The 9,503-nt window shown below is 39.5% G+C and overlaps 1 protein-coding gene and 1 pseudogene across 1 annotated transcript in view; both read left to right on the top strand.

Moving 5' to 3' along the window:
• Positions 1 to 9,503, top strand: part of Mnat1 (MNAT1, CDK activating kinase assembly factor) — a 108,850-nt gene that overhangs the window by 32,540 nt on the left and 66,807 nt on the right. The gene's annotated exons all lie outside the window — the stretch shown is intronic.
• Positions 5,539 to 6,768, top strand: LOC106143905 (annotated as a pseudogene).

Genomic DNA, 9,503 nt, shown 5'->3' on the forward strand with positions numbered 1-9,503 from the left:
TTTGTTTTTTGTTTTGTGTTTTTGGCTTTGGGTTTTCGAGACAGGGTTTCTTTGTGTAGCCTTGGCTGTCCTGGAACTCATTCTGTAGACCAGGCTGGCTCTGAATTCACAGAGATTCGCCTGCCTTGGCCTCCCAAGTTCTGGGATGAAAGGTGTGTGCCACCACTGCCCAGCCACAGTGAATTTTTTGGTGGTTCTATCTAAAGTATCTTTTTCTACCCACATACCAGTAATTTATACTTTTAAACTCCTTAAATGTTTCCTTCTATATTTAGGGTATAACCTTTGCAATCTTAACACTAAGACTATGACAGGGTTCTATGAAATGTTCTGGGTAAGTGGATGAATGTTATACATTATGTTGATATCAGTGGACTCTAAAGATATGCAGATACATTGAAGCCTCTTTGTCTTTATGGAATACCATGCTTGGAATACTCTTAAATGATTGTGAAAACACTAACTAGTTTATAAGCATTAATCATACTTGGTTGTCATTTGAGGGCTTTTAGTGGAGGATGGCATTTCACAGCCATTCTTTCTTCTGTTTTACAGCTCTTCCATCCTTTTTCCTCCTCTGTGGTAGTGCTCCCTGAGTCTTCGAGGGGATGATATAAATGTCTTGTTTATGGCTGGGCACTGTCTCTGAGTGTCATGTAGTAGCCACGAGTCTCTGCACTCACCACCTCGTACTGGAGAGATGTGCATTTTATTTAAGGGCTTTGAATGTCCTTGGATTTTGGTAAACCCAGTCCCTGACAGATACAAAGCTAAGACTGTATTTGTTAAGATGAGCTTTGAAACTTTTTGAAGAACAATCACTGATCAACAAATATTTTGTAATAAACAACACAAAGAAGGTCCTTGTCTGTATACACGTGTTTCCTTAATGAGATTAGGAGGCACAGCCACAGCTGGCCCAGCAGCACACCTTCTCATGAGATGTGAAACCCCTGTCTCAGTTCATCATAGACTCTTTAACCAACTCCTGTAGTGTGTGTGGCCATTTCGGCGAGACTTGAGTGTGCATTACATCCTGGCTTTGGTCAGCAGTGTTGAAGACTCACAGAGATACCAGGTTCTAAAGAGCAGACTCCTTGAGAGTACCATCCTGAGTTCCCATGATTGTTTGCTGGTAGAGATACCCACTGTTTATCTGACCACTTTGGGTGGGAAATATGCTAAACAATCCTCTCTCTCTCTCTCTTCCTCTCTCTCTCCTCCCTCCTCTCTTCCTCCCTCCTTCCCTCCGTTCCTCCTTGTCACTCTCTCTCTCTGGTGGAAGCTGTATCTTACTGTGAATTTGTTTTCTAATCATGCTTAGCTTTTTACCAAAAGGCATAGTTATAGCGAAAAGGCTTACTTCTGTCTCTGTAGCACCTTGACGGTCTGTGGGCCACAGAATGCTCACATGGGGGCAGAAGACAACCTGCAGGAGTTTGTTCTTTCTCCACCATGGGGGTTTTGAGGATTGACCCTAGGTCATCAGGGTTGTGATAAATCACCTTTACTTAACAAAAACTTTTGTTTACCAACTTCAAACACCTAATTGGACCCACAAATTTATACGTATTTTTCTTTACGATTATTCAAATGAATAAATCTTTTCATTTTTCAACTCCCATCCAGATCCTTCTTCCAACTCTTAAAGCTGCCTACTTGGTGTTTTGAGATACATACTAGTTGCTAGATTATAAATGTCTTGAGGGTAAGAAGCTCCATGTTTAACTTAGCTTTATATAGTCATGAGTATGTAGTACTTAATTAGTATTAAGTATTAACGGTTTTAAATGTACAAATGCAGGTGATATTAATACATCTGTATGTAGTGAAAACAATAATAACCAGGAAGTAGTGTTTAAACTTTTGAGTTATTAGACATGATGGTAAAGGGAAAGAAATTTGACAGAGAGATGAAATGGGGCAAAATCCTGCCCTCCCTTAGTAGATGTCCATCCAAAGCTAAGGTATTGACTTTCTGTTCTGAGTTTGTTCTCGTCCTGAGTTCTGTTAATTTTGCATTCTTGCTGGCATTTGGTATTGTGAGTTTAAAATATATCTTAGTTGTGTTGAATAGGTATTAGTGTCATCTCAATATGTTTTGGGATTTCCCCAGATTTAATATTTATCATCTCTTTGTATACTTACTTGCTATTAGTATTCATTTTGTGTTTAATATATGCTTGTTTTTATGGGTTAAATTATGGTTATTTTAGTAGAATTACTAATTCAGAACAAATGATATTTCTATTCTTTAAATATTTATTGTTTCTTTGTCTTGGGAACATTCAGAGTCCATTCTACCTGCAGTTTTGTCCTTGGCCATAGTTACATACATGCAGTAGAACATTAGAAATTGTTTTTCCTCCCCAGCTTGCCATATACATGTTAACCACCTTCTCTTCACCTCCCCCTTCAGCCACTGCTAACCACTCTCTGCGTGTATGGGATCAGCTATATAATATCCCTGTGTTCCATTCATGCTGCTGAGAGACAGAATTCCTTTTACTGTACAGTAGATAATCCATTGTGAATATGTACCACATTTTCTTTTCTCCATTGTTCTCGTGGACACTGGCTGTCATGGCCGTAGTGAGTAGTGCAGCAGTAAATAGAGGCTGCAGACCTCGCTGATGTCCTCGTCTTCTTACCTTTGGGTACTTACCCAGCAGGTGAATGACTTGCTCTGTCAGTTAGTGGTATTTTTTGGAGCGTTGGTGGTGCTTTTGATAGTGGCCATGCTGGTTACACCCTCACCAGTTGTGTGTGGAGCTGCCTTAATGGCACCTGCCCAGCCTTTGTCTTTTGGTGACAGCTACTCTTTGGGGGATGCTGACGTATCACTGTGGTTTTGACCTATGTGCCTGTTGGTTAGTGCTGCTAAGCACTTTTCATTTACTTGTTGGTTATTTGTGTATTTTAAAGAAATATCTGTTTGTATCATCTCCCCATTTCTAATCAGATTATCTACTGTCATTGGTTGATTTTTACTCTATTTTCTCTTTACTCTTTGGGGTGCCCACCACCCAGCTTCCAAAATAAATACACTGAGTCTTATTCTTTCTTATGAATACCAGGTCTTAGCTCACCAGCTCTTAAATTATCCCATCTTCCTTTTGCCTCTGGGCTTTTACCTTTCTCTAGTCTGTATACCTTTCTTTATTTCTTACTCTGTGGCTGGCTGTATAGCTGTGTGATTGGCCCCTGGCTCCTCTCCTCCTTTTCCGACTATTGTGAGCCTCCATGTGAGCTGAGAACAGAGCCTGGGTCTTCTGGAAAAGTAGCCAGTTTCATAACCATCGAGCCATTTTTCCAGCTCCACCAATTTTCATTAAAGATTTTTTTTATGTGTGCATGTTCATGAGGTGTATCTGTAACTCACTTGAGCTTCAACTTCTATTATTTTGTTATGTGTGTGAGGCTTCAATACAAACAGGCAATTTAAATGTTTCATTATATTTAGACTTGGAACCTAAATTCATCTTATTTGATTCCCTTTTTCATCAAGTTGTCATAGCTATGTGATTCAATAATACCTCTGACAACTTCAACATCTTTACTAGGAAATACTATATCCAGTTTTTATTTTAGCACATGGTGTTTTGGATCATATTGTGAAAACATATTGCTTTAATTCACTTTTCTCCTGTCTTACAATATTTTGAACTCATGTAGTCAGATATGAGATATCAGATAAATATCAGATAAAATAAAGCTTATCACCAAGTATAAGATGCATAAAAATAAGGTTGAAATAAGATTGATAATGATCAGAAATATTAGTTTTTCTTAAAGGTCTGTATGATCTTGATTTAACATTCTCTTTTTAATGAATACTGAATGAAAAAAATTTAATACTAGCAAGGGATACAGTGTATTTAGTATTGCGCTAGAAAATGCGTATTTCCTTCAGGTGTTTATGTCCATAACCATTTCACTGGACTATCACTGCAATATGATGTTTCACACTCCAGGTCTCAGCTGGAGATCTGATTTGCTGCCTTCATCCTTAAAAAGTGTTACTATGAGCAATAGGGAGGCAAAGGCAAGGAGTAAGGTGACAGATGGCAGGGAAATAAAACAGCAAATTTCTGCAGCCTTGTTTGTTTTGGCTAGTTCTTGTCCCAAGCACATGGAAATACTTTGCACATTTGAGAACTGTGAGCTGCTCACGTGCATTTCTGGAGAAACAGTAAATCATTTGTGTACCAGAAACACACTCAGATTATTCTGTTGTGACTTTTTATTTCTGGGGTTTCCTTTGTCATAAGAAAATACGTTTCTTCTTTCAAATCATATTTTGATAATATATTTGGAGCATCAAAAGCATGAATTTAAATTGGATGGTGCAGTTAATATAAAAAATGAAAGTTTTATTAACATTTCCTTGTTATCATAGTCTTCTATTATCCTAAAAATAGGTGTTATTAATGAGAAGAGACATAACATATATGCCCAAAGTCACTGTAGTGAGGTGTTTGCAACTGCCTGTGCTCCTAGATTTCTTGTCTGTTAATTGTATTAATAAATTTTAAGACTAAAGAGCATGTTCTAGTGTTGAATACATTCCCATGTATATATGCAATATAGATATTATTAATCAATCCCCCCTTTGTTACTGATACATTCCGTAAGAACTGTGCCACACTTAGCTCTTTTTAATGACGATAATTGGAAATAACAAGGATCTATAAATTTTTTTTTTTGGCTTTTTGAGACAGGGTTTCACTGTAGCTGTCAAGCCTTTCCTGGGGGAATTTTTTTTTTTTTTTTTTTTAGACAGGGTTTCTAGCTCTTGTAGACCAGGCTGGCCTCGAACTCACAGAGATCCACCTGCCTCTGCCTCCCGAGTGCTGGGATTAAAGGCGTGCGCCACCAACGCCCAGCTCCTGGGGGGAATTTTTAATCTCCATGTTAGGAATTTTCCTAAAGCGAGCTCTTTGCCGACTCAAAAATCCCAATCAAGCCAAGTGACAATGAGCTGAATTAAAGGAGGTCCAGGTTTATGGGATTTCTGCGTTCCCAGGTGGTCTTGAGGGGAACCGGGAAGCCGCAAACTCGACCACAGGAGGGGGGTGTTGGAGGAGATGTGGACAGATACCACATGGAGACTTTCTGGGGAGCACTTTAAATAGACTGGAGGGAGGGGTCAAGGTTTGGCGTTCACAGGGGCAGGGCCTCTAAAGTTGGAGGCCTGAGACTGGGACTTACACTCCATATTACTAATTTCGGTTTAGAGATTATAGGCATAGATGTAATTATGATTTCTGATAGAAGACCTGTGTTCCCTGAAATGGTAACTGATGTTGCACACTTTTTCTTGGCTATTTTGGGTTCTAGAAAGGTCCCTCTAGCCTTTTCTAAAATGCTATCAAGCTAGTTCCTTGTGTCCTACATAGTAGTGAGTTGCACCTTTCTCACAGAAGCATTTGAATTGAGAATGGGAAGTAGTGGAGAATAATTATAATCTTCTTTTATTCTAATTTAATGATACAAGCAAGAGAACCTCAACCCCCATTTATAGAAGATAGAGTTGTGATGGCCATAAGGGCTTCAATGTCAGATTGGATGGGTTCAGATTCTGGTCCTGTGAGTTAATGCCTGTGGAATTTGGACAGATAACCTTGGTCATCTTTAGAATACACATTGTAAAATAACATACTGAAGAGCTCAAAGAGGATTCTTTGAATAGTCTTAGATATTATCAGTTACTGTAACAGTAAACTGTTTCCCGTACTTACCAGTTTCTCCCATAAAATTAACTTTTTAAAAACCAACAAAACGTACAACAAAGACGGCAAAGCCAGAGCGTAATTAGGTGAATGACCCCAAGCCTACGATCAATCTCACACTTGACTATGGGCTTTTGATGCTGGGCGTGAGCATACCGCAGACGCGTCTTTATCAGGTCGGATGCACCTGGCCCTGTTCCACAGAAGCATGCTGATTATGCTGCCTCTTGTGACTCACAGAACGATGACTGTGAATATGTGGGTGCACTCGAGAACGAGTGGCACCTGCTGGGGCTTGGCAGGGATGGGTCTCAGGACTGCGTCATCTCATGAGCAGAGAAGAAACACTGGCGTTCATCAAGTCATGTCAACATGCGTGTGGGGGAATAAGCACTGGACATGACCCTCATCTGGGTACTCCTAATGATATCCAGATTCTTACTCTGCGTGATAGCATTACTGTTGCCGGTATAAATAAAGTGGAGTGTTTTCAAAGTACAGGAAGAAGACAGGTTTTTTGTTTTATTTTGTTTTTTCTGGAGATACTTGAGAAATTGATTAAAGAGTTTCATTTTCTGTGATGGCAACTTTGACTCTCTTGGGCAAGCTTGATGCTATTAATGTGGGAAGGAAAGGTGATTGGCTTTGTTTTGTCCTGTGTGAACTTTGATGATGGACTTGGGAGTGCACTGGGCTCTGCGTCTCATGCTGGACAGATCTGTTGTTGTCCAGGATTCCTGGTGGTAAACTAGTCAGTTGTACCAAGTGAATTCTGACTTATTTGGCTGGTGGGTTTATGAACGACAATTGACTTCAGGTGGACTCAATGGAAGACTGGAGAAGTTCTCAGCTGTATGCTATGGTGGATTTTGGTTTCTGTAAAGATAACACGAAGCTTTATTGGATTGGTAGAGACAGGCTGAGCTGTTTCATGTGAGTGTGTCATGATGGAGAGACTAGAGATTTTGCCGATAGGCCAGGAGGTGTGGTGCATCCTGTTTATACCTTATTTAGCTTTGCTGTATTGGAGGATTAAACATGTTACGCTGTCTTTAGAATGCCCGAAAGAAGTGTTGCAGAGAGTGATAGTCCAAACCTCTGAACTAGATTCAAAGATGGGAAGGATGCTTAGTATATGCTGCTGTAATCTGAATATTGCTGTATTTAAAGTGTTTATCAAGCCTATGGGTGACTACTGTCAATATTTTACATATCATGCTAAGTTAGTGATAAATTATGTAATTACACATATTGTAAAGTACTTATTTAGATCTTCTGCAGTGTACTCGTCTGCATTTGGTTTGTTTCTGATTCTTCAGAACAGCAATCTTAAGAACTGACTCATGGACGCCTCCCCATGTCCTGTTGACCTGTAACAATGTAATGGAAAATGGGTTTTGCTAACAGAGTGCAGACTGATACAAGTTAAACTCGTGATTTAAGTAAAAGATGCACCAAATTAAAGGAAAAAAAAACCCAAAAATCAAACCAAAACTAAAACTTGGATATAGAATCTGCTAGAATTTTCAGCCCTTTAGAGAGGTGAGGGAAAGGAGAACCATTTGTTCTAAGTTGTAAATGGGCTAACCGTAAATAATGTCACAGTCTTTTATAAACTATTAGTGGGTCTGTAAGTCATTAAAGGGATGATATAAATAATAATCACATTTTATAGATAATTGAAATTCTAAAATTAATTCTCTTTCATTTAATATTTTGATAGGATCTGGTTAAGTGCATAATGAGACAAACATTGGTCTGGCAATCCATTGGAACTGCTGAAAACAAAAACAGGACTGCAGCTATGTCAAAACCTCAGATGAACTTGGTTTAGAAACAGCCTTGTTTTCTTCAGTGAGATGCTATAGTCAGAGAAGCTGCATAAGCGCTCATTCTCTTGTCCTTTGTGTAACTGTGGTTATTGCTGCCAATGCAAGGACACGTGTATCTGTTGTAAAAATCATGTCTTATGAAACAGGAAATCTAGGTCCGCTTTTGTGAGACACTGTGGTTTTATGCCTTGACTAGATATGGAGAGAATTTTGTCTGTGTCACATAGATTTTTGTCTCTGACTGTTGAAGAGGATTTTGTTTGGTTTTGTAGACTCGTGCTTTCGATTGGCGGCCCCTAAAGTGTAAATTTGTTTGGAGATCAAGAGGGCCATATCTCTAGACTGTTTTAGTGCTTTGTTGGTAGGCTGTGAGTATTTAACCACGTACAAGGATGTTGAAGGGAGAATCAAAAATTGAGACCTTAGTAAGATTGGAGATGATTTTTCCTAACCTTTTTAGTTTTGAGAGTCCTTGAATTTTCTTGCTTTAGACCCCGAGTTAATCCTGGGTCTCTGTGCCCCTCTGCGCTCTCGTCATAGGGTATCTGGCCCTGCTCTCAGTCGCTGTGAGGAAGTGTTAGTGCTCTGTGCTTGCCTTTTTTTTTTTTTAAATAGGAAATTATAAGGATAAAAAGTATAATTTCTATTGACACTTAAAATACACAAATATTAAACAAGACATAAAATAAGCAAATAAATCCTTAGTTTTAAAAACAACTACTTCATATATTGCTTTAAATTTTTTTTAACAAATGTCTTTTTAAAAATAACAGTAATGAAATAACAAAATTCCGATGCTTATTAAGTAAAATCATACAATTGCATTTCTTCCTTTAACACCTTACTGAAGTCAGGAAGTTTTTATTATAGTAGAGTCAGGTTGTAGCTCAAGATCAGGGAGCATAGTAGGATTCTTAGTGGCAAGAGGGGACAGGTTCTTGGGAATTTCGTGGTATCCTGTTGTGGAGGAACAGATGGGAATACAGAGGGCAAAATGAAAAAAAAAAATCTGAAGTTTAAGAATTTCAAAGCTGGCCGGGCGGTGGTGGCGCACGCCTTTAATCCCAGCACTCGGGAGGCAGAGGCTGGTGGATCTCTGTGAGTTCGAGGCCTGGCTAGTGCCAGGACAGGCTCTAAAGCTACAGAGAAGCCCTGTCTCGAAAAAACTAAAAAAAAAAAAAAAAATTCAAAGCTTTGCCTAAGGGCCAACTGTGTACCCAGGAAAAGAAAGTAAATCATTCTTTGATTTCCCTCCTGTATTGTTCCCAGAGCCCAAGACTGAATTAAAGATAATGAATGTGCTTTATGTGTTGTCAGTCTGGGACTGCACCATCGTTAGTGATGTTCTTTCTACAGGAAGGTGTTTTGAGTTGTAATTTGATTATAAACAGATTGCACACTCTTCCCCACTCCCCACCCCTGTTTTTTGCCTTTTTCGGAGGAGGGATGATAGGCTTTTGCTGTGTTGCCCAGGCTTTCTAGGAACTCAATATAGCCCAGACTGGCTTTGAACTGTTGATCCTCTCACCTCATCTCCACACTGGAGCTACCATGTCAGGCCACAGTGGAGTCTGGAAAGGGCCCATTTGACTTGTTGAGTGCCTGTGTGGTTCTCTATGGTGGGATATTGAATGACAGTGGAGGTGGGACGAGTGATCCTCCTGATGGAGAGGATGCAGCAGTGATAATAGAGGCATGCTGTAGGCATGCTGACACTACTGAATCAGATTTTGACTTCTTTTTATTTATAAGCAAAACCGACACTTAAAAAACGGTTTCTGTTTATCTTTAAGCATACAGTTTAAGATGTTCAGATATAGGATGACCTTTTGTACTGCATAGGCCCCTCCCCCGTCTCTGTCTCTGTGCTTCTGCCTCTGTCTCTATGTCTCTGTCTCCCTCTCTCTTTCTCACCTCTCTCTCCCTCCCTCCCTCCCTC

The sequence above is a fragment of the Microtus ochrogaster genome, chromosome 1 (assembly GCF_000317375.1).
Source record: "Microtus ochrogaster isolate Prairie Vole_2 chromosome 1, MicOch1.0, whole genome shotgun sequence".
Lineage (NCBI taxonomy): Eukaryota > Metazoa > Chordata > Mammalia > Rodentia > Cricetidae > Microtus > Microtus ochrogaster.